Below are 26,127 nucleotides of genomic sequence, written 5' to 3' on the forward strand. Positions count from 1 at the left end.
CCGGGCTCATGTCCAGCTGCCATCACCAGCACCCTCAGGGTCTTTTCCAGCTTTCCAGCCACTTTTCCCCAGCCTGGAGTTGCAGGGGACTGAAGGGACCCAAGGGCAGGACCCAGCACTTCACACTGTTGAACCTCACCCCACTGTCCTGGGCTTTCCCAGATCCTTCTTTTGGGCATTGTGGAGGTGTGTCACATTTGCCAACTTCCAGTCGCCTGGGACCTTTGTGGTTTGCCAGGACTGCTGGTGAAGGGATGGAAGTGGCTCAGTGAGGCCTTCCACCAGCTCCTTCAGTATCCTGGGGTGGATCCCATCCAGCCCCACTGACTTGAGGGTGTCACAAGTTAAACCCAAGTCACACAGCACATTACTGACCCCTTCTCCTTGGATTATGGGGGTTTCGTCCTTTATTCCATTTCATGAGAGTGGGTACCCCACCTCAGCCTCTTCCTGCTTCTGTGTCACTGTGTTTCCCCCTGAATCTATTCAAGAGTCTCCTTATCACTCCTTTGGATGCTGAGGTATTTGTAAAAATATTTTTGTTGTCTGCTACAGCAGTAGCCAGATTAATTTCTGGCTTAGGCCTTGGCCCCTCTGCATCATAAGGCAGAGCACAGAGTGTGCTATGGGTTAAATACACTGCAGGCCTCTTCCTCACTTCTGCTTGTTTACTAATTTAAGTGCTGCCTAAGACTAGTTTACTGATGCTTCTTTAAAAAATAATCTTCCTGGTTTATTCACCATGGGCACAATCCTGAGGACTTCGTAATTACTGCCCTGGTTTAATCTGGCCCGCCAAAAGAAGTGGATACAAAAGCTTGGGCAAAACAGGGCAGAAACTGTGCTCTCATTGAGAAGCCTGGCTGTTTCTATTATCTTGATCACACACATATATGTATATGATCATATTTATAAATATTAATTTTTGTTATAGCCTTTCTATGGTATGAAAAAAAGTGTACGTATAAAGAAGGCAAATCAGCCTCCTTATATGAATGCTTTGCCTTTTTTTCCTCCTAAACTAAGAGAGCCGTGTAGAAGGGATAGTATTAAAGCAGAGTTCTAAGATGTAACAACAACCATTCATTGTGCCTTGGGCTTCAAGAAGAAGAAAAGCTTCTGCAAAAGTGAAGTAGAGCTGGCTTTGCTGTGGTTTTTTTCTGCTAATCCAGATTAGCACAAAAAACCCCCACTGTTTTGCCATCAGCAAGTCCTTAACAGTGTCACAGTGGTTTGATTAGGACTTTGCTATATGGGGTGATAACCTGTTTGCTTCAGACATGAGAAATGTTGTCAGGGCTTCCATATCTGAGACAGAGTAAAACAAATGTAGAATTACTGCTTCTCTGCTTGTTTCTGTGCACGTTTTGCATAGTGGTTGTATGCTGGGGTCCCTCCCCTGCCATGGAGCCCTGGGAGAGGGGCCCTGAGGGCACAGACACGGGGTTTCCCTGTCCCTGCTCAGCCTCGTTCCCACTGGTTGGTTTGTGTTCCCTGCGCGGGCAGAAGGACCCTTGGTCCCGTGACTGGAACAGTTCCTGGGCAGAGCCCCGGCCATGCGGCTGGAGAAATAAACATCTCTGAAACAGCTAGCAAGAATCTGTCTGTCCATATATGTTTCCTTTCCACGGGACGCCGGGTTTGATATATGCGTTTTACAGTAATCCCCACTGCAACAGTTGTATGCATTTGAGGGAGCATTTCAGAATTTCATTTCAGATTTCATTTCTCCCAACATGCAGATGTGATCGTAACTCATTGCCTGTTTAATTAATAGAGCTCCTGCCAAAGTCACATGGCAAATTGTGGTTACTTCCTGGGCTCTTAACTCTTGGTGAAACATGACCACTTGCTTTGTTTTGTTTGTATCTCGAAACTGGATGTTCAGGCCATAGCAGTGAGACAGACCACAGGGTATCATTTTAAATAAAGTTAATGAGTGGATTCTGATAAGCCTCGTGGACCTGCTTTAAAGACCACTGACACCCTGCTTGTTTGAAGGTCATTTTGACCTCCCTAGAAAACTTGCTGTGCCAAAGCCAAGTGTGTTTGTTCTCCGGCAGGAAGCACATGGGGCAAAAGGAGTCAGTGCATTGCAGCACCTGACATTTGCTAACAGGACACTCGCTGTCACCTGTATTTTCTGTCCAGACGTAGAACTTGGGACAATTTGGAAGTGAGCACAAACTGTTTTATTCTTTTTTTTTCTGCTTCTTCGCATGGATTTGCCTCCAGGGCACCATTCAGTCTGGAACCTTCCAGGGTGGAGCTCCTGTCTCAGGAAGGTCAAAGTGCTGGTGACCACAAGAAGACCATCATCTCCCCCAGATTCTGTCTCAAGGTTAAACATTTTTATGTGTGTTTGTGTATGTGTGCATATGAATGTTTGTGTGTGTATATTTGTATATGAATGAAACATAAAACTGATTTTTTTTTCTTCTTGAGGAACAAATCTGTAGCTTTGTCCTTGAGGAAAGACACTGAAAATTTTATTACCGAATAAACTCCAGTGGGTGATGCTTTCACACCATTTTAGAAGATTAGAGCAAAAGAAGTTCTGTGTTTTAGAAAAGGTTCTTTTATTTTAACACAGGAAGAAGTCTTGGCAGCTAGCAGTACAGATCTGAGGCTTTTTAAGGAGGTGCTTAACAGCCAAGGAAATTTTAACTGCCAAGAAACTTATTAATGTGATTTTGCCCCGAAATAATTGGTTTCATTATTGCAAATACAAGATTTTAAGTGAATGGAGTGCTTTGTCCCTAGAAAAACCTCCTCTCAGGCATCCAGAGAGTAACAATTCGTGTCTCCACATGATGGCACTGGATGTCAGGGGACTACAGAGTTCAGCCCTGCGAGGAAAAAATGACTTTCATTAGCCAGCAGTAGGGAGATAATCTGCCTACCTAATGTGACACCTAAAAGCTAGGCATGGTTTAAAAACCTGAGCTCTCCTGGTCAGTCATGAATCTGAACAGAACAGCTCAGTAATGGTAATGAAAAAGTTCATTTAGCTCAACATTACCAGTGCAGTTAATTTCTGTCTAGAAGGTTTTGGTGTGTTCCAAAAATTGTTTCCCACTGGAAGAGTTGCCCTTGAGACAATACCTCAGAGGTAACTCAGGTGTCTGTTTCCTGTGGCTTGGTCGACTCTTTATAAAAAGCACTCTTGCAGTTTGATGGGAATATAATAAAATATTATTGAATGTTTCTCTGAAATTAATAGGAAATGTTCAAAAAGTTAAGTTTTGGACAAAATAGACATGAAAATACAGAAAGTATTTGGGCAGATAATCTGGCTATGGAGCCATCATAAGTGAAATTGGCTTCTTAGTCAGTTTTGCTTTATAGCGAAACAAACTAAAAAACTAATAAAAAATCAAAATAATCATTACCCAGAGGTGATGCACCTTCCCATCTGCAGGAAGTCTCTCAATCTCTTATCCTTCCCCCTGTTTCTGAAGATATTTCTTTAATTGAAACATTCCTTTCTTTTCAAGGTGTCAGAAATGTCTTTGCTTCTTTTTTATTTTTTCTTCTTGGATTTTTTAATCTTGGGTGGATTTTTTAGCATGTAGTTCCAAAGAAAGGAAAACTCACTGGCTCAACAGTGGAAGACAGGTATTTTTAAGTTGAAGAAATTAATTAAAACCAGCTGTTTTTAACAGTCCTCTGTGTTTCACTTTTAAACCACTCCTTGGAGATCCTTAAATAGCTTAAATGCATATAAAAATTAGGGAAGCATAGTTAATTCCAGCAGTATTTAGCCAATTGTTTCAGGCTTGTGGAGAAACTGCTGGAAATAATGTTTTTTTGATGAAAGGCCTTCAATAAAAGCTGTGGCAGATAAAATTCATGCCCATGACTTCCACTAGCCTGGTGGAAGTTTATCAGTATTGGTATGAATTCTCTCTCTTCCAACTGTGACTCCAAACGATGTCGGTGTCAGCCTTGCTGTATTGATAGTTCTTCTTCTTTTGTAAATTAATTAATTTGCAGAACTCTTGCTCTTATACAGTAGAGAACTCCTTTTCTTGGATTTTCAGCTAGATGGAAAATACCAACTTTCAGTTTTGTTTTGTTTTTTTTTTTTTTTAACATGCATAGGAAAAAGCAAGCCTGTTCAGTATCTCAATGTTGTGGCTCTTTGCAAAGGCATTTATATAATAGTGTGCATTTGGCCTGAATATTTCACTTGATTGGATATAGGTGGTGATGTTTATTCAGAGCTCAGCCATCAGCCTTGGCTAGTTACTCCTCTGCTAATGAAAAAGCAAATATCAGGTTTCTTTCTGTTCCTATTAACCCCATGCCTCTTCCCGTTCAGGAGTGGATACAAAACCACCACTTCCTCCAGAGTGGGCCGGAACCCTTGGGAAACAACACAAAACAAAACAAAACCAAAAAAAAAAAGAGCATTTCAGACACTCTCTGTGCCATTTACTCCCATCCTGTCACTGCTGTGGAAATACAAGTTATGGTTCACAAACAGCCACAATGCAGCCATTGAAACAAGAGGAAACACCTGGGGCCCAGCACAGCCGGCAAGGAAACGTGTACCTCATGTCCACTTCAGTGAATGCTGAGAGACTGCCTGGCCTCAGAGTGAGGAAACCCTGTTTCTACCACCATCCTTACAGGAAAAATGCCAGTGATCACCCATTTGGGAATGAATTTCCCCAGAGAGAGCACCCTATGCCCATCAATCCAGCATGTTCACAGTGCAAATTTTTGATCTCTCCTTCATTGACTGCTGTAAAGCAGTTATAAAATTAGAAAAATCTACTATCCTGCATCCTAAATTTTATGTTGTCTTACTGTTAACACATTACTATAAAACAATGTGAATTTCAACCAATTTTGTACGTAAAAGCTGAGAAAATCAGACTAAGTAGTTTATTAACCAGAGGTACCTAGGATAGACTATGGGAACTAGAGAGGATGGTTCTCCTCTAATGCTAAAGTTGTGCTTGCGCTTCCTTATTAAGTTAGAGCCGTGTAGAGCCATGTTTACACCCAGTCATCCTTATGTTTTCCCAGGGTTGCATGGACATTCTGAGGAAGTAGCAAGTAATGAAAAGTCAGTGTAGCATCTGACAAGACTTAGCAGTGCACAGCTTTTTCTGGTTGCTTGCTTAACATCTTTTTCCCCACAGAAATGAGTAAGGATTTAATTGGTTAATTTTGTTATTCACATAAATATCTGAACTATCTTTTGTTGCTGGGCCTACCCATGACCAACCAGGGCTTAAGAGACTTAGAATTTCCTCTGTGGTGTCTAGAGATGGATAGCCATGTGAAGGGACATCTAATTAATCTAATTTAAGTGTTCCAAGTCATTATCTGGAGTACTTGTACTCATCTCATGGTCAGATGCATACTTTCCGGTCTTTCCATTCACTTTTTAGACAATTCTCAGCTTGAAACAGAAGTTTTCCATTTGACCCTGTGTGCGTGGCAGGGGTCTTTATTGTAAAATTAAATCAAGTTTCAGTTACTCGTGTCCTCAAGTTTGCTCACTTTGTATGAGAAAAGTTGTTCTCTCTTCACAAATATCTTTGTGCTCTATCTCTCCTATTTTACTTTGTAAAGTGTATTTCAGACTTTTGTGTCTTCACTGTTTCTCTTCTTTATATGGACTGGAGAAAAAAGTAGCAGCATGCTCAAGTCATTCCTAGGGCTAATGTCCAGATTTATTCTTTACCAAACACTGTGACGGCAAAAGGCCACTGTACTTCCACTTGTCTTTAGTAAGGGCATAAGCTGAAAAGAGAAAATCACTTTAGATTTTTTTCTGGGTTCTTCTTCCAGATCTTTCAGATAAGTTTAAGAGACTGAAGGACTCTGGTAGAGTCTGTCCATTGAGAAGATAAAGCTTACCACCAACTATATCTCATTCTGTTGTGCTACTTCTGCTCTTTTTCCTCCAGGGAGAAGATTCCTTCCCTTGGAGGTAATCGCCTTTGTCAGTTCTCCACAACAGACTTATGCTTGGCCATATTCTTCTGTAGCACCGGGGCTTTAAAGTCCTTTTGTGTCAAAAGGCCATTTCGTGTTGTGGTTTCTCTTAAGCCTTTGCCTGCTCAGTTCCTCTTTTCTTGAGTCCTAATCTCTGTTTTGTCAAAATCATAGAATCATAGAGTTAAAGGATCATGGAATGGTTTGGGTTGGGAGGGACCTTAAAGCCCATCCAGTGCCACCTCCTGCCATGGGAAGGGGCACCTTCCACTATCCCGGGTTGCTCCAAGCTCCAGTGTCCAACCTGGCCTTGGACACTGCCAGGGATGCAGTGACAGCTGCAGTTTCTCTGGGCACCTTGTGCCAGGGCATCACCATCCTCACAGGGAACAATTCCTTCCCATATCCCATCTAACCCTGCCCTCTGGCAGTGGGAAGCCATTCCCTCGTGAGCTGTTACTACATCCTCTTACAAAAAGTCCCTCTCCAGCTCTCCTGGAGCCCCTCTAGGCCCTGGAAGGGGCTCTGAGGTCTCCCTGGAGCCTTCTCCTCTCCAGGTGAACACCCCCATCTCTTCCAGCCTGGCTCCAGCCCTCAGAGCACCTTTGTGTCCTCCTCTGGAAGTGCTCCAGCAGCTCCTCTTCTTCCTTGCTCTGACAACCCAAGACCTGGATGCAGTTGAGTTCCATCATGCTCTCCATCACATCTTCAAGCCCATATCTTGTTTGCTGCTGTTTCCAGCTGTATTTGTGATCACATGTGAGCCTCTGATAGTATTTTAGCTTATTCAATATGCTGAGGTGGAAAATCAGTTTTATCAGGTACCTGATGAAGGTTGACATATGTCCTGCAGGATCTGCATCCTCTGCAACCTCTTTGTCCCATGCTTCCCAGTCCTTACTGGGTTTTTTTTGCCCTAATTCTCAAGGTCCTAAGGCATTTTCTTTAAGGATGATACATTTTCAAAATTGTAATTTTTTTCTTTTATAATTTTTACTGTTGTTCATAAGGACACTGGGAAGACAGAGAACCTATCCACAGATGTCTGGTGGATATTTTAGAAGGAAAAAACCACAGCCTTTTTCATCACAGCGTTACAACTCCACCTTAAAGTCAATCAGCTAGTCACAGATTTTGTGATTTGTGGTAAGTTGTACACAGTTCTTGTTCAAACATTTCTGTGAAGTTTATTTGTACTATGAGGGGCATTTGATGTGGAGTTCAAAGCATTTCCAAACAAACCTGTGTCAGAAGAAGGGGTGTAAGGCAGTCCCACAACTGGTGGGGACTGTTTTTCTTGGTGGCTGAGGACAGAAATGACAGTGATTTATGACACTGCTCTTCTGAAAACCAGTTGGGCCCCAGGACTGCCAAATTAGAATAATGTGCACAGAGAAGCTCTCAAAACAATGCTGTGTGTTTTCCCTCTGTGTGAGTCAGAGCGCCACTTGAGAGCCTCCAGCTACTCAAAAACTCGCCTGCTTTTCTCTCTCAGCGAGTTAAGGTGGTGCTGCCAGCTCCAGAAATTCAATTATGGGTGTTTGATGTTTTACTTAAAACCCAGTTCCTACTGGCTTTTGTCCCCGCGGGAACTTCATTAGAGAAAAATGAAGATTCTGGCCATCAAAAGGCAGGATTTAAGGGCAAGTGGGACCTAAATGCACACAACCAGCTCACAAAATGAAGGAGGACGAGAAGGAGAAACATTCTTTGTTGGATGTCAGACAAACATCTACCAGAGTAATTCTGCTGTAATTGGTTTTGCCCTGGGAAAATCTCATGTTGGCTTCAAGTAATGCACTGAAAAAAACATTGATTTCAAGTTTTGTTTGCAATGACAGGAATAGGCTGTGAATGGGACATGATTTTCATCCCTATTTTTATATTTTAAAGAAGACGTCATTTTTGGTATTTTTAGTCATTTAATGTGAAACTTTTTCAAGAATTTCCAGAGAAATGCCTTTCATTGGAAAATGCAGTATGTGCAGGATCGAAATCCTCTGCAGAGGACCACATTTTTCTGAAATGAAAGTAAACCCAGAGAATTTTTTACACAATTAAGAGCTTATTATAAATATCTGTCAAAAGAGAGTGTCTTTTCTTTCTTGGTGAAGAAGCTATCTATGCTTAACATTTTCGTAAGATGTTGTACAGAAAAATGACGTAGCTCAAGTCTACCAGCACAGCAGGGTCTTCTGAACTGGAACTGGAAAAAATCAAAGACAGTGTGATAATATGCCCCCTCAATTGTCACAAAGAATCAGGTGGACCCTGAAGACACTAAATTTAAGGTGAAATATTCATGTGAGCATTTAGAATTCTCTGAAACGGACGACACTTAGGCAAGAAGCATAGGGGGAAATAGCTGATTTTGCAGCTCTTCCTAATATTATTGCAGAAGTGTCAAAGCAAGGCTGTGTCTTGTGGTGTAAGGGCATTGCCTTGCTAAAGACCAACACCTTTGCATTCCAGGCAGTCTCAGTGCCTCACAGATGTGGATGCAGCGCTGACGAGCACAGGACTGATCAATTGTTTATAGGTTGGCTGCTCTCTATTAACTTGAAGAAAGTAACTCAAGTGCAGCTCTTTGGCCCAGGTCTGCTAGATGCACAGGTAAGAGGATGCTGAGATTTCTCTGCTGACAGCAGGTGCAATTGCAAGTGGCAAAAGCCTGCAGAAGGTGACAGCTTCTGACAGGACCTGTGCCAGGCGGGGCTTCTGAGGCAGCAGGAGAAGTGGGACAGCAGGGTGAGACTGAGAGGGCTCTGCATCCAGATTTTCAGAATGTCTGGGCATGGAGAGAAAGTGGGTAGCAAGGTTAATAGGTGTGTTGTTTTGAATGAGTAATTGCCAAACCCTTGGAGGGCTGAAAGCAGAGCAGGTAGACTGAGGAGAGGGGAAGCGCTGCCCCTTCACGTGCTGAGAGCCCAGGACAAGAGGCTGTGACACACCACCAGGCACTGTTAGGCTGCGGGTTTTTATTGCTCACCCCTTCAAAAGGAAGTATTTAAAATAATGTCTGTCAGTAGGAAAAAGCTGAACTGGATTTGTTAAATAAACTCTCTGACCAGCACTAACAGCAGTATTGGCTTGCTGTGTATTGCTCTGCAGAATATGTCCCAGTGAACATTTTATTTTACATAAAGAACCTGAGGTCTCTATTTGAAGTCAAATGAGGATTTTGAACAATATCTCTTTTGTCTCACAGTTGGCTGGCAATAAAAGAGTTGAATTAATGAACCAGTATTAGCTCCCACCAGAGCAGAGTTACCTAGGTAGGCAACAGGGAAAAGATCTCTCATACCACTGAAAAGCCTGAGAAACAAAATGAGGAGTCTCCAATTCTGATAAGCCATCTTCTCTGTTCAATTTCAAAATTATTTTATAATAAAAATACAATTTTATATTTTAGTTTTACATGCAATTTGTGTGAAATGTGGTTTCATAATGTGGAAGGCCTTAAGGGCTGCAAAGATCTAACGCCATCAGAAAGATTTATTGATAAATGCTTGTGCTCATGAGAGCAATGACACTCTCATTGGTAGTATTTTCAGTGTTCAGTGCTGCAACTTGCAGTTAGAAATCACCCTGTGCCTGTCTTCAACAAGGCTGAACATCAAGATACTGGAAGCAGGTTTTGAAAACCAGTGGTTGAGATTAATCAGGACAATTTACGAGTATTGAAAACATATTTTCATCTTTATAATGTTTAACAAGATCTCCCAGAACAAGGCTTATTGTTCCTCTCTTTTTTCCCTCTTTTTAAATTTTGACAGATCAGATGTATCGAATGAGTGATAGAATCACAGGATAGCTCAGATTGGGAGATCCTTTTGTGGGAAAGCAGCATCAAGGAGATTATCCAGCACCTTGTGCAATCTCATCTGGAAAATCTCCAGAGATGGAGAGTCCACCATGTCTGCTGGGAGCTTGTTCCAGTGTTTGATTGTTCTCACCAGAAAAAATGCATGTCTTATTTCAAAATGAAATGGTTACCATTTCTTATTAAAATAATTTAAGAAGGATAGAGAACATGAGGAAGAGTTTTAGATATTCCTTTCCTTTTCCTTAAGTGGTTAAAGTAACCATTTAAATCTTTAGCTTTATCACATTAAATTTAAAAACACCACAATCCCACTTTCCAACCTGCAAGTAGGTGATAGATAAACAACCCCCCAAAACTCTGGCTCTGGAGTTTCCCCCTTGTTTTGTCTTACGGTCTCACAGTGAGAAGATGAGAAAGGCAACTGCTGGTGGTGTCAGGGGGTGTACAAATAGTCTAGAGAAGTGTGGGTATGGATGGCTGAGACTCTTGCAGTTTGCCATAATAATTCTGCTCCTTTACCAGATATTTGTTGGGTTTATGACATTTTTACAATCTGAATACCTTAATATGCATCTTCAAGTATGCACATAACCTCTGAGCTGGTGTTTTCTTGTGGCTTCTTCCGAGGTGTTTTGATATGCAGAAGATTTCTGCCCCTTCCTTTCTTTTCTTGCTCTCATGTCCACTTAAACAAAACCATGTTTTTGCAATTCTCTGTCTCTCAAACCTTCTCTGCCTTCAACCTTCTCTCCTGCAGCTTCTCCCTATCCCCACCCACAGCCGTTTTTCCCCTCTCTCCATGCTCACAGCCTGACTGTGACTGCTGAAATCACCGCGTCCGTCTGCTCCCTTTTACCCTGGGTCTGCTCCCATCCTGCTGCAGGTCTGGGACCCACAGCTCTGTCACACCCATGGGTCCTCCCCTCTGTTCTAACCTCTTTGTTTCTAAGAAGAGGTGACTGCACAGTCATTTTCCTCCCCAGCTCTGCACCAAGGCTTAGGATGCACTTTCAGTCTGCAGCCTAAACCAATTTAATAATCAGCTGCTCCTCCTCTGTCTTCAGTTTCCCCCCTCTGTGCCCATCTCTCGAGGTGCTAACTGCTCTGATGATAACGTCTTTGTTTTGCTTCATTTTTGATTCCTCAGGTGGATTTTTCACTCCTGATTTATGCTGCAGTTGCACAGCAGCTGTGTCTGATGCAAAGGGAGTGGTGGAAGCCTTTGGGGCTGGAAGGTTGGAGTGGGGGTGAGTTTACCCCTTTTTGTCACACATTGACTTTGTTGGACTGCGAAAAGCCACTCTCAAAGCACAAAGAGGGAAGATAAATGGCTAGCTGCAGATTTTTCTGGGAGAAAAGGTCCTCAGTTCCTTGGTGGCTGTAGTGGTAGTACCAAGATATGGACAACCTGAAGGACATTGGAAGAGGGAGTGGAAAGGGAGTGGAACATCTCACTGCTGCCTGTCCAAAAGCATTCTACAGTAGCTTAGGTTCTGTTTATTGGTTTGGTGGGTTTTCATTAAGGCTTCAAAGCAAAGGAGAAAGGCAGAAAAAATAGTATAATTTGAGATCATTGCTGATTTTTGAAATACCAGCCTGAACAACGTGAGGGCTGTATAACCAACTGCTTTTCCTAATAGGAATGTAGATGGGCTTTATTGACCTATTAGCAGTAATAATATGATTCAAGTTAATAGTTATGCATTTTTAGTGTATTTCTATTAGTAAATAAAATATATTTTGACATGGAAAAATGTCAAAGTGAAGTAAGACTCGAGACTCCTCATATCAAAATGTACACAGTGAAGATTTGCTGCTTTGGAAATATCTTTTTCGATGTACCGTACTTTTCCCTTGTTTGTCACAGTTCAAGAGTTTGCTCCCTTTAGTACAGAAACCTTCAGATTAATTTTAATTAATGTGTTGTGGGCCTTTCAGAGAAAACCCATTACATTTTAAAATAGAATTAAGTCAGTTGCCCCAGTCATGGAAAATGTGAGTTTATTGTGAATGTAAATTAACTGCAGTGGTAAATATCTCTGTCTGTGTGTGTTTCCTTATGGGGGCTCACATGCTTTCAGCTTTAATTAACGACACTAATTTTACTTTTGGAGAATTATAAATGCCATGAGACAGGAGATTAAGTGGTAACATTAAGATATGCTGGGTACTATTCTATTTGGAAAAGAGAATTGCATAACTGATCTTTTGTCACGTGAAATCTTCATGCTCACACTTAAAATGTTTGCAGCCTTTCTTCAGGTAATATTCTTTACACTGAATAACTGTTTTTATGACCATTTTCCTAAACTACCTCGTAGTATATTCAGTTATTTCTTGCTCCAAATGCAGTGTATGACATTTGATCAGTGACAACAGCTAACTGGGGGGGGGGAAAGTCCCAGTTTGGCTGTGTCAGTGTGAGCTGCTGCATTGCTGGGTGTGTAAAACATTCATCATGGAGTTTCCATGCATTTTACTGAGAAAGCACTGCCACCTTTGGCATTTCTGGGCTAGCCAGCAGGATGACTTTCATTCCTTTAAGGCCCTAATTTAACCAAAACAGTGGATAAGAATCACTTGGGCGTTACTCGCTTCCTCGTCTGGGATTCTGCAGCACATTGTACAGAAATTTTGGCTGTATGGGTTTATTTAAGAGAGCTACCTCTTCCTTTCATGACACACTCTCAGAGGATGACATCATTGTGAGAAGGGGCACTCTTTTGTAAGGGAAGCAGGATTCTTGAAAGGGAAAAACACACTCATCATTACAAATGGCTCCAACGGTCAGCGATTGTAGTGCTGCAACAGTCAACCTTTCTGCTGAGACAATCCTGTCTCCCTTCTCAGCAGAGGCTCTCAGCTCTGCAAAGGCACTGAAAATCAGGGCAAAGTCAAACTGCAGGAAAGCCAGCAGCCTGCTCATTAAGCTTTCACATGTCTCTTTATCGTCATTATTCCAAAGGCCTTAATGTTATTCTGAGATGACTTTTAAGGCAACCTAACTAATATGGGTTAGGTAGTGGTTATAATTTCTTGCTAAAATCTGCTCAGTGATGTTATTCTGGGATTATTTTAATGAGAGTTGGACATAAAATATGTCTTGGCTGACATTATGCCTCACACCAAATCACAATTCCCATATAATGCCTTTTGGAAGGCATCCTACTTCAGTCTTTAGCATTGTAGCAATGAAATTGTACCTTGCTTGTTTAATTACCATTAAGCCTATGATTAAAGATAGATCTATCTGTACACTCTTATTCTGCTGCATCCATGAAAAGTGTAAGTTTAAATCAGTGTTTTTCTGGAGCTGCCAGCCACCAGATACCTAGTAATCTCTTAGTTGCATAGGCCCCCCAAATTTTACCCAGCTGCCTAAATAAACCAGCTAAAGGAGGAGAAGTAGAATCTTTTACAAACCTTTAAATTTTTGGCAGCAGAATTGCTGGCATGTTATGCTAGGTTTCACATCTAGGCTGCATTAAGACAAAATTGGGAAACAGAGAAAAACATGGAGAAAGTAAATTTGAAATCTTGGCTTTGATGATGAGTTATATAAATGATGTTAGGGATGGTTTTGGTATCACCGCAGCGCACACTAAAGAATACAAATGAAGGAAAAATAAGTCAGTATTGGTGCAAGATAATTTGCAAACACTACTTCTGCATCCAATGCCACTTCTGGGTTAAGATGATTTAAATCTGCTTGTATCATACTGATCGTTTAGATCCCTCCAGAGAAGATGTTGTCACCCCACAAGTTACCTTTTTCTCTCTTCCTTCTGCAGACAGACACAACAGCCCTCCCTACCCCAACATTTGCTGTTTTCACCTTGTTCTTAGCCAGTTTTTAGCAGTCTTCTTAGGTTGGGATCATATAAACGCACGTCAGCGTTGACCATCAGATTATGAATTATATTTACACTGAGTGCAAAACAAAATCTCTCGTGTCTGTCTCTGGCCAAGCCAGGATTCCAGGCTCTCTGCTTTGTGCACAGGCTGAGGCAAAGTTACAGCAGTGGATGCAAAAGTGAAAAAACCACTTTTGTTAGGACAGAAGAGAAGGGAAGCTACAGCCTCCAAAGTTAATCATGTTTATGATGTGACTTTTCCTTCAGATTTCTGAACATTTGAACCTCCCCAGTATGTTATCCAGATAGCTCTACAAATGAGAAGTTAGGAGTCCTATTGCTTGCTTACTACCCTCAGATAATGTCTAAATTACATTTTGAATGGTTTATGTTAAGGGAGATATTCATGTACCTTCACACACCTGCCAAAAGAAACATTCCCAAAACAGGAAAAGCAGTGGTTACCCTGAAAACACAGTGCAGTTGACTCAGAGGCCACACAGAACCTGGAAAGTGGTTTTATTTTTCAAAATGTGTTCTGTTGTGGAGGTGAGGCGAGTGCCAGTGGTACTGCGTGGCCTGGGAGGAAGAGAAGGGATGGGAATATCCGTGTTCCCTGGGAGATGTCTGTGGCCAGGACGTACGCAGCACCTACCAGAACCTGCTCATGCTTCCAGCCCAACACATGTCCCAGGGGAAGGATGCCTCCAGATGCTGGAGGGAATTGAAGCCATCTGCAAGGAAAGAGAAAGATGCAGCGTGGTAAGCAACTGAAACAGTGACCTCTGGCCTAAAAGCAGCCATCCCACCCCTCTTTTCCCAGGGCAGAAGAGGAAAGCTGTGCTGGGATGGGAATGCTGGCAAATCGGCTCTGTGCCTCGCATTATCTCTACCAGCCTGACACAGAAAATCCAGCCTTGGCATGGGCTCTGAGTGCGGGGGGAGCTCAGTAAAAACATCAGTGAGAGCAGCTGCTTGAGTGAGTGGGGTGGCAGAGGACCTGCAAGTAAGGCAGAATGCTGCATGTTCTGCTTGTGGGCAGCAGAAATTCAGGGCTCCCACCTGCAGCACCCAAATGTAAGTAGCAGATTCTGTGGGCAGACAAAAATAGCAGCACACTAACAAGCTGGCAGGAGCATCTCTTGAGTCGCAGTGAGTGCCTCAGTATTGCTGTTACAGCTTTTGATCAAAATTGGTTGTTTCTTTTTTTTTCCTTTCCTGAAAGGCTGCCTTTATATGCACTATTTGAAATGGATGTGAAGTTTGGAACTGAAGAACTTCTAAATATTAAATATAATTATCTTCAAGACTCCATTTTCAAAACGGGTAAGACAGCTTTATAGCAAAGCAAGTCAAGGCTATGGAAAATATTTCAATGACATTGGCTCAAGAAAAAGCTTTCTTTGAAGGGCACTAAAGGAACTTTTCTGTTAAATACCTGGAGATACAAATTCACCCCATAACCAGTGCTGTAGGAAATGACCTGAAATACCAATGTTTTATGGTATTTATTGAGGAGTTTTACATTCTTTTCATTCAAAGGCATCTGTGAAGTACACTATTTTCAAATCAAATAAGAACATTGGAGTTTGCCATCTCTGGGGGTGGAAGCCAGGATGTGATGCACTCACTGCAAACCCTACTGGAACTGACCCTGCAGCATCTGTGAAATGCAAAAGCCACACCCAGAAAACTTTAGATGCCCTAAGCAACATTAAGGGGACTATATGACCCTAACTCTGAAATCCCAAACCCTGCCTGTTTAATAACTCCTGGAACTTACTGGACTGTTTTCCTGACTCCCCTCTCTGACCAGCTTGGTTGGAGGCACCTCAGGGTTTTTCCTTCTTATTTCCTGGCTCCTGCTTTAACCTTACTGGGACGAGGTCCTAGCAGGTCCACTGTCTCCTCTGAGGTCCAGCTCATGCTGTGGCAGCAGCATCCAGCTTTTACATGCTCACAAGATGGCTCCTGGGATTATTTATCTTGTTTGTTTTTGTTCAATCCAATAGTTATTTAATATAAAAATCATATAAAGTGATAGGAGCAAATCTCCCCTTCCTTGGGAGTTCCTTCATTTATAGAATTTATGGATTTAGAGATTCTCATTGTTATGATAGTTTTTTCTCTAAGAAATTAATAATTCCTTCTTTTTTTTGCAGACTTGCTGAGTCTCTTAGAGCTGAGTGGGTGACAATTTTTTCACAATGAGGGTTGTTTAAAGGGAAGTATGTGATGGCAAGTTTCTTCCTGACAAAAAGGTACTCCCAGGAAGAACACCAGCTTGCCTGGATCGCAGAGCAGCAGCACTGCAGAAATTTGTTACTGAGTCTGTAACACCCTGTGTGATTTGAGAGTACCTAAAGGAAAATATAAAGCTTCTGTCCAATATTATGAAACCTCTATGCCAGAAATCTTCTGGGAATGCAGCACAGCATCTCTTGTCAAGTCTTGTCATGAATCTTCCAGACAAGAAGGGGTTTCTAAACCTTGTGAATTATCCTTCCAGAAGTTGCTTACTGTAGCAAAGGGGCCCTGGGACACCCTTTTTGAAGCTCATCTAGAGAAGAAGATCCTGAGGAGCGAGAACAAGGAGCTGAAAAATCCCTCCTGAAGCATTTTCCTGCAGAGGCAGAGGCATGCCACCATGTGAGATTAATAGATTCATATGGCAGACAGCCTTGTGTTTTTTCTGAGGTGTGTTCTCGTGTAAGTGCTCTCCAAAGAGACATGCTGGCAGCTGAAATAATGGTCACGTTCACTCAAAGAGTGTGCCAGGCCCAGGTCCCTGGATAGCTCTGGTTACCTGCAAAGGACAGGGTTCTGAGGGAGCCCTGCATGGAGGTTTTTATGTGACAGCAGGAGGAGGTGCTTTCTTCCTTGTTTACGTTAGTGTAAAGCATGAGAAGCCAGACAGTGAATGATCTCCAGCCAGACCACCCAGAGGGTGCACATGGGTGTCCACAGAATGACCATCTCTGCACTGTGGTGATGGGGGTGGCAGCTCTGCATCATCTCTGCATGCATATTTTGTCCTATTACGTGCACAAAACCACAGTCCCACGCTCCTCAAGGTTGACCCTGACAACCACAATGCAGCTGACAGAGTTAATGTTTAAAAATAAAAGATGCCTCCATGGGAATATCCTCATGGGGCAGAAAAAGGGAGATACTGCTGGTGAGGTTCAAATCTATTGTTTGTAAGAGAGGTCTGAAAGAAGTATGAGAGAAGAATAATATCCCATATTCTTTCTTTGGCCCATGAAAATATGGAGTATCTGAAAACTGAACTTCCCTGTAAGAGGACAAAAAAAAATGACCAGCCTCAAATGGTTTGGGGGTCTCTGCATGAGAATATATCTATTTGTCTGCTTTTAGGTAGAAACTCTCAGCAAAAAAAAAACCCTTACATTTTGTAATCAGCCTATCTGACTGACATTCTAAAACTGACTTCATTTTTCTCATGGGAAAGGAAAACAGGGAGATTTTTGCTTTAGTTACATATTTCCCCTCAAAATAAAAAGCAGCTAGATCAAGAGCAGCTTTAGGACACGGAAACAAGTAAAATTCCCAGGGCAAAAATACCTAGAGAGAAGTTCAGAAGTTAAGCAGCAAATTTCACTGACTATACCTCTCCCATTGCATGGTCAGATTATTTTCTAAAGTACACCACTGGCATCCATATCATCCACTGTATCTTAAGGTGTGTAAGGGAATGGGGAATTTGTCTGAAGACCATAAATTGTTATCAGTATTCAGAATGACTCACACAAGCCATGTTAATTGCAGTTAAACAGACAGATTACTGGCAACAAGCAATAGAGTAGAAGCGAGAAGCAGATTTTTGGTCTGATTTTGAGACAATATGAGAATACCCTGCGGGTTTTTCATCCTATTTTTTTTTGTTGGTGTTTTTTTTTTGTACACCTTTTAAATGTAAATATTGTGCTGAAGAAGATTTCAGACCCTCTTCAGAGTGGCTGCTGTACGCAGCCAGGCAGGATCCACTGCAGAGCTGCTGAGGCAGGGCTGAAACTATAGCCTCACTTTAAGAAAACGACAGCATTGTGAGCTGATTGCTTCTTACACACGAATAGGGTTTTCAGTTGAATTTGTGGGGCTTTTTTGTGTAAAATTCTAAGCCTTAAAACCACAGCTTTTTAACTTGTGTATTCACCATTCCTTTGACAGTCCCTGATCATTTATGTTTAGAAATATAAGTGCAGAAGAATGGAAGCTAACTACCTCTTAACTGCTGTGGGAAATGGTTCAAGTTCCCTCTCAACTAGATGAAGGTATCTGTTTCACACAAGTTGTCTAATTTTCTTTATTTATTTAATAAATTTATTCAATTAATTTAAATTTATTTAATTCATTTATTTAATAAAGCAGCTGTAACTGTCTATTATGTCCTATGTAGCAAGGAAAATACTGACAGCAGGCTTAAAAGTAGCAACAATTAAATTAATGTGTACTGATTATATTATTGTGTATTCCTTGTTTATCTTATGGAAAGTGTATTACAGTTTTTCTTTCACTGATACCAAAAAGGGTAGTATAAAATCCATTTCTTGACGTTTAGAGCTACAGGTATTGTTTTGGTGTGGATTTATGGCTGGTAAGATAACAACTTGCTGATTCATCTGGCTGCCAGCCATCTTGCCTTCAAAAGCTTTAGCATTTTTGTTTATTACTAGTACATATTTAAGGTATTTGCTGTGGAGAAGGGTTGCAGTACTGACGTCTGTGTATCTGCACACCCTGTTTTGGAAAGAAGAGTGTACAAAGAGGAAGAAAAGCAGCCGGTGGGGTGCACATTTCAAACTATTGCACAGACTCCTCATTGGTGCAAATACAGTGAATTTTCACAGACTCTCATGTCCAGATCCTCACAGGAGGTGTCTCATAAAGCTGGCAACCTCTTTAGCAAATGCAGTGAGTAATTCAAGCATTTAGGATAACTTTGACTCTTTTTATGTATAAATCATCCTCACATGGCTTATGTAAATGAATTCAAAATATTATGTGTGCACATTTAAAGGGGAGTCTGCATTTTAAACATTCCACGGTGCATTAAGTAAAATGGTATTGGGGAGGGTCTACAGAAAAAAAGAACAGATCCATTTCTAGCACTGTTTTATTGTTGAAATCAAACCCATCAACCTCCTTTAACAACGCCAACAGCTGAATGGTGCACCAAAAGTTTCTTTTTGCACACAGAGATCTGTCTTTAAAAGCTGTTTGAAGAATGGGAATGTGTGCCTACAGGAGGAGGGCAATGTCAGCCTGATATCGAATTTTCAAGAAAAAAAGGATGAAGCATAGGTGAAAAGGGCAGTGCTGGTGTATCCATTTAGATTGTGCAGCAAATTACAGTACAGGGTACATTATATAAATTTAATTTGTTGGCCTGCTGTTTTTTGTAATCAAGTTTTGTTTGGTTAAGGTAGGTTTAAACTGTCAGTCACAGCAACTGAGGTGTGAGTGAATGGAAACATCTTTGCCCAAATAGTTTGGGTACAGATGTTTGAGCATGAAGAAACTTGCCATGTGTTTTTGTAGCTAAGGAAGTGAGTAATCAGTGAAACTAGTATGGGTGGTATAGGAAAATCCTGCACATGGTCTTGGCACAGCTGTGTGCTTGCTAGATTCCATGAGATATTTCACAATGGAAAACGGCTTGCTCCACTAATGTAGGATACCTGCATATCAGGGTTGTGTTGTGGAGCACCCGGTGTAGTCACGGACCGCACAGATCCAGCCAGTCCATCTCAGGTGAACGAGAAGGGCAAAAGAAGTCCCTGGGTGTTGACTCAAAAGAGAGAATAATATCCTCTTGGATGTGTTTATTGCTTAATTGTAATTTTTATCCACTAAATTTTGAAAGGTCAGAAGTGTAAGTGGTTGTTAATCCAGCAGAACTACGTAACCACCTGCAGTAGCAGGATATGAGTCCATGAGTCTAGTCAGCAGGACTGCAGGCCCCTGTGCCTCAAATGGTTTTCTGCTGGTCACATTCCTCCTTTGAACTTGCTTGTTTCACAGTCTTTTCTATTTGTTGCACATAATTTACACAGAACATTGTGCAGTGAATGCCCTGTAAAGAAATAGCAATAAATGGGTGCTGCCACTCTGTATGGTTGCTCCATTGTTAATGTTTCTAGTTAAAATATTTTCTTTTAATTCATGCACACATACACTGTGTGTGCCACAGTTCAGCCTGGATGCCTTCAACAGTTTCTTGAGTTACCAGTACCTCACCATTGCTAACCTGTGTGTACCTCTGATTATATTGGGGCACTTTATGTCAGCTGAAGGTCAGCTCCAGAGCTTCTGTATCTTAGAGTATGTGTGGCGGGTTGCAGCAACATGTGAGGAGTGATACACAAGTATGAATAGGTATTATCCCCCTCCGGTGTTTAGTCTGATCCCAAAAGGAAAATAACAGACTGCACGTGCTTATCACTGAGTTATTAACTACATTTATATTTTCAAAATCAAGCTTCTTCAAAACTGGAAAAATATTGTGTACAGCATCCTTTGTCTGTTCTAAGTTTTGCCATTTAAAACCAGCTATCAAAAACTGATCTTTCCTGGCACTCGGAGATTTTCCATGTGCTGCAATTTTCTCCCATGGTTGTTAAACGCATTCAGATAATGCCTAGAAAAAAATGACAGGAAAACCTTTTTCTGAAACAGTTTGATCTGTGAAAGCAAGCAGAGTTACTGTCTTGTGTGATTGCAGTTTTAGGAAAGACTTTTAACTGCGTATGATGTGTGTATAATGCTTAAATGACATTAAAGGCTGTGACATAATGTGTGTGCTGAAAAGCTTCCTGTAGCCCGAATGCCAGAGGTCTTTCAGAATGGGGCACCACCACCTCTGGCTGCAGTGGTACACTGCCTCAGTTTATATCTTCCTTCTCTTTTAATAACAATGTTATTTATCACCAGAATTCTGTATTTCCTTCACCAGGTGACCGCCCCCTCAGAAAAAAATAAAAAAAAGAGGCAGCTTCATGAAACTGGTTACTCCTAAAGTTTTAGCTCTGTTATCCAGTCCTTTGCATTTTTAATCAGTTGGTAGCTGAGTTATTGCTGTTACTGAGGCTAATAAATCTTTACTGACCCCAGTCCAGACAGAGTGGTTGTAATCCTGGGGACGTTTCACCTGTCCATGCTTTATGCTGTTTCGTGTTCTATTTCTTTTCCTTCCTCTTACTACTAACACGACGTTCAGTTGACACAGCGCTGTTCTTCAACCAGTTTTGAGGCATTCCTTTTCCTGGGAACACTTTTCAGGTGAATTCAGTGGTCCAATGACCAGGCCTAGATTGTCTGTGGCATCCAGCAGCGCCTCCTTCCCACTGGAGGGAAGATCCAGTGTGCAAGGGAGGAGAAAGCAGAAGTGAGCAAACACCCAGACAGACATTTTAGGGAGCAGGCATGCCAGGCAGGCAGTAGCACAGCATATGCTCTGCTGTCTAGAAACAGCCAAATTGAATCCCAAATCCTGGCAATTCTCTTGATGCGGCAGATCTGGTGATACAAAAAATATTTTCTTGCTAACTGTGTCTGTAAGCCTGACTCTGGTTTTAAGCAAGAAGAGGAAACGTTTGACCTTGAACTAAACTGCTACTTGACTTGCTTCAGGCTGCCTTCCAAACTCCTTTCTCATTTCAAACACAAGTTATTTATGCCTCTCCTTCATAAATGCTGCAGTGGATGCTGCCTTCCGTCGTGGGGGACACATGAATTTTGTCAGCCTGCAGCAGATCCTGGTCCATCCCACATCCAAACATTTTTGGTCATTGTGTATAAAACCACAGCTACGTTTGCTTTCAAGCCTCTCCCCACCAGCTTAGAGTAGGATCAGCTGTAGTTCATCCATCCTGCAGCAATGTTCTTGCTTAAAGACCAGAATTATGGAGTTTATTTAGCACCCTGATAAAGAAATATCCCAGGATTTCTCCTTACTTTGTTTCTGTTTCATATTTTTCCAAATATTGCAGGAGTTGCAACGTACAAATATGCACAAAATTATTTTAATTAAATACAAAACCAAATTAAGTTCTTGAAAGCAGATTAATGAATCTCCTCACTGTGAAAAGCGTAAAAGTTTGCATTAGCAGAACTTTTCTCCAGAATACACTGGAACAATATGTACTGTATGTGATCTCTTATAAAAAGCTAAGAACAATAAACAGTACAGTCATCTCTACATCATCTCTTGCACAGCCTTTTTACACTAACAAGAGTCTGGAGAGAAAGGTATAATTTAGCTTTTCAAGCTCTCCAGGGCTCTTCTTACTCTATATCCCACACTCCAAATACAAGTAAGGAAGTTTCCCGTTCTGTAAGGTAAGACTGAAAGATCTAGAAGACTTCCAGAGGAAAAAAAAAAAAATCCTCCGTGTTTTCCCACATATTCAATAAGATGCTCTTTCTTAGCATTAACCAGTACTTAGTATCAGAAAGGTGCTGTAACCTTTGAGGCAAATATGATATACAATTATTTTGGCCTATCTTTGTCTTTTTCTGCCCAAACTGATTTCTGCTAAGATAGATTTTTGCTTTGTTCCTGCAGCAGCATATGCAAATGAATTTCAATCTTGCATGTGTTTCAAACCCTGTGTTTCCAGCATTCCCTCAGTCTTTTTATTTGGTTTATATGACTGAAACATTGGTGCTAAGAATCCACAAATAACCGCCGCACGCCTTTATTTATAAATGTCTTTGAATGTATTTGTACAAGGAAGGCCCATTCCTGGAAGTCAATGTAAACAAAAACCTGTCTGCAGGACTGATCAGGGAAAGAACGGTTTTAAAGATTGCTTAAAATTTAGTGGATCTACTTGTAGTCCAAGTGGATATCTGCAAGCATTGTTGAGCAGCATTGGAATATTACAGTGGTAACAGCATCTGGTGTCCTGCCAGGAGGGAAAAGACTACACTCCTGCACAGAGATGAGTCTTGAAAAAGTTCCCAGTGCTACCAGCCTTCTTAAACATCATGGAGTGGGGAGGGAAGGTACATGCCTCTTTTCAGGCAAAGCTTTGGATGTGGCTGTTTCACTTCTGCTCTAATAACGACAAGCAGTTGGGAGGTTTTCCTTTGTGCTTTGGCTGGCAGTCTGCAAGCAGAGAAACAAAGCTAGCGCTGTAGCTGGTGCAGCTGGGGATGTGCTGACTCATCCAAGCCAAGGCTCTGGCTCTAGCTGTGGCACTTGGAGTTATTTATTTCGCTTTGCTGCATGTTCTGTCCATCGGGTAAAGGTTGCTGGCATTTGTAGCAGAGGCGGTGGAAGGAGGGGTGGTTCTGAAGTCTGTCTATCACAGTTCACAACAGGGCAACCAGAGCCCCGAACACAGCTCCCTGATGAGCTCACATAAAGGAGCTGGGCTGTGACTTGTCACCACTGAAATACGAGCGCAGCTCGCTGCAGGGGTCATAACCTTTGGCAGAAGGTAACCTGGGCAGGAGGGGACAAGAACACAGCCACCTTCTCCAGGAGCCGTGAGGCACTGGCACTGGCTGCACATCTATCAGCAGGCAGATCGTAGCAAACTGAAGCTTTCAGGTAATTTCCCAAAGGTAGTGACAGCGTGGTGTATAAGACATGCTCCTATTGCTGCACTAAATGCCGCCTAAAGCCATGTGTTGACAATATCTATGAAGGAGCAGTAACAGCATTTCTCCCACTCGCCTAGGATTTCTCTCCTGTGTCAGGTTCTGTTTATTTGAAGGCTCCATAAATTTTATTTTCTTTTAAAAGAGAAAGACATTTCCTCATAATTGCACCCCGAAGTGGGAGGTGATGACTCTGATCAAGGGAATGTGGAACAATGTTCAAGTGAGGCAATTTGATTCCTGTGTGGAGTTTGGAAGCTGCTAACTGAGGACTATTTTGGAGAACTTGGCTGGCCAGCATCTCTGGTATGTTTGGAAGCATCCTAAGGAGATATTTTCGTAAACCACTGGGATAAGGCAGTCTATTAAGGGTGATTTAACACTGCTGGGCAGTCACTTCAAGTCAGCGTATCTGTGGATATTGCTAAATTGACTGTAGCAAAGATAAGAAATTCACACCAGTTCCCCCACTGCAGCAGAGAATTTTTCCATCACACTCCCAAAGTCTAGCAGAAGCTTTCAGAAAACATGATGGTAATTCAGTCTTGTGACATCTCACTTTCTCTTTTCTCCTCTTGAGATACCAGACCAGACTTTGAATGAAAAGATAGTTATTCCAGCCCTCAAAGGAGTCTCTGGCACATCGCTATGCCTCACAAGGATATGTATTTGCTCTGGAAAGGCTGAAATATTAATGAGATTGCAAAGGGAGGGTCTGTGTGCTAATGCAGCTGTGCTCTGCAGCTCTGCATCACTCTGGTAGGTATGGCCTTTTTTTTATTCTGTCAGTTTCTGTAGAAAATCCTGTTCAACCTTTAAAAATGCTTTTTGGAATGAATATTTCTTGACTTAATTAAAGCAAATGGACTATACATGCTGCAGAATTAGAGGGAATATGTGCCATTTTTTTAATGTAATTTTTTTTAAAAATACCATGTTTATGTTAGTTTCTTCAGTGTCAGTACAAGGAGTTTAAGTGAAAGGGTTACTGTGAAGAGTTAAGGCCAAATAAGGACAGGCTAAAACTCTTCATTGGAAGACACCAGGGAACAAAGCTGTTTTACTCCAGTGAGGATTTCAAGAGTTTTATATCTCAGCCATGACCTTTAAATGAAAGTGCTGGACTGACAGCAGGGAGCTGAGATGGGATTCTGTTGTTTGGGGGGTGTGTGTGAGAACAGCCCTGATGCTGCTTATCTGCTGCAGTCAGTGTTGTCCCAATTATGGGCTGTACCCAGAGTACAAGAAAGATAGATAGATAGATAGATAGATAGATAGATAGATAGATAGATAGATGAAGAGGAGATATTTGTTTACTCCCTGTCTGAGCAGAGATGGGTGCTGGGGTAAATCCACAGAGCCAGCACCCTCCCTGCATGACAGCTACCCATTTTTACACCCTTCAAACAGCGACAGATCAATGTCTCCCCTGCAGGAAACAGTATTAAACTACATTCATTGGCTAAACATTTTATCAGTTTCATTTAAATACCACTAATTTTACATGCTCTGTGGGGAAGGGGGTTATGTGAGTAAGGAGCATTTACAGCTGATGGGTGTGAACTTTGCTGTGCCAATGACTACAGGTTAGCACAAAAGTTCAACCCAAATCCTTGCTTGGCCTTATCGACTGCTTGTTCTGCTTTATCTCCTTGTTTGGTGGATTTATGGTGCTGTCCTCCTCTGCTTCTCACTTGTTTGGGAGATTTACGGCATTGTGCTCTCAGGGCAAACTTCTTCTTCAGAAACCAGAGATGGGGTTTGTAGGGCTAAATGGACTTTAAGTTAACATTTCCAAAAAGAGGATTTTGTGTGATTGAAAGGAAATATGAATAAAAAACTTGTCTTATTTGTATTTTTTTTTTGTTCTATCTGCAGTGAACTCTGAGCAAATGTGTAATGCTTAATTTTGAAAAAGTGGTCCATGAAGCATAAATTCATAATCTTTTACCACACACACCCCCTGAAGAAGGCCTGGAGGCACCTGATGTGTGGCTACCTGGCCTGTGAGCCTGTTGGGATGCGTCCACAAGGATTTTGCAGGTTCAGAGCCCTACAGAGGTTTTACACCCACCCACATGAGTTGTTCAACAAGTTCAAGGAGTTGAAAGGAATTGTAACTTCTTTTCTGATCTGGAGACTGTTTGGTAGGAACTTATATTAAATTTGGCTCAAAAATCAACAAACTTGCACGTGTCCATGACCACAGAGAAGCAGCTCACAGACCCCCACCAACTGTATGGAAGATGAAAACCTTTGATCTACAGCAAGCCTTGGATTGTGGCAGTGACCTGAATTTTCTTCTACACAGACTCTAATTTTTTTTTTTTCCATCCTGGTTTATTTAAATACGCTTAGTCATATGTCTGTGCTTATGGCAAATGTTCTATTCACACTGATGTCGTCTGCATGAAAATAAAGATATTGGTTTCCCACCTTGCACATCCTATTTTCAGTACTTCTGGAGTTCTGCTGCAGAGTTCTTTACCCTTTTAATAGATAGATTTGGTGAAATTTCTGCAGCATTAATATGTGAAGCTGCCATGGCTCCTCTTCTTTTGTCAGCCTCACTCTAAAAGCAGCTGACACGACAGCAATTTCTCTATTTTCCCCTCTTGGCACACCAGTGGACAATCCCCATCATGCCCTTAAATGTCTGTATTACCATCTTCATGGTCCAGAAGAAGCATGAAGGAGCGAAAGGTCTTTTTCAAGGCACCAGAGACAAAGAAGACTTATTATCAGTGCTAAAGCAGGATGTGTGAAGTGTTTTCCATGTTGAAGTGACCTTGTGCTAGTTTAAAGTAGAAAACGCATCCTTCACTTCTAATAAAATGGTGAAACACAGTGAGTCCTATCACA

At 41.7% G+C, this 26,127-nt stretch overlaps 1 long non-coding RNA gene across 3 annotated transcripts; it reads left to right on the plus strand.

Moving 5' to 3' along the window:
* The first annotated feature begins 24 nt into the window (after positions 1-24).
* Positions 25-26,127, plus strand: LOC108447011. 3 transcript variants are annotated; one of them, XR_001862370.1, is made up of 6 exons: positions 25-2,341; positions 6,966-14,397; positions 14,861-14,961; positions 17,827-17,930; positions 23,846-24,024; positions 25,144-26,127. It is a non-coding gene; the product is annotated as an uncharacterized LOC108447011 (long non-coding RNA). The 3 variants fall into 3 exon arrangements; XR_001862369.1 differs by adding an exon at positions 23,411-23,571 and having other exon boundaries at positions 28-2,341; positions 14,861-17,930; XR_001862368.1 differs by having other exon boundaries at positions 28-2,341; positions 14,861-17,930.

The sequence above is a fragment of the Corvus brachyrhynchos genome, unplaced genomic scaffold (genome assembly GCF_000691975.1).
Source record: "Corvus brachyrhynchos isolate BGI_N302 unplaced genomic scaffold, ASM69197v1 scaffold325, whole genome shotgun sequence".
Classification (NCBI taxonomy): domain Eukaryota; kingdom Metazoa; phylum Chordata; class Aves; order Passeriformes; family Corvidae; genus Corvus; species Corvus brachyrhynchos.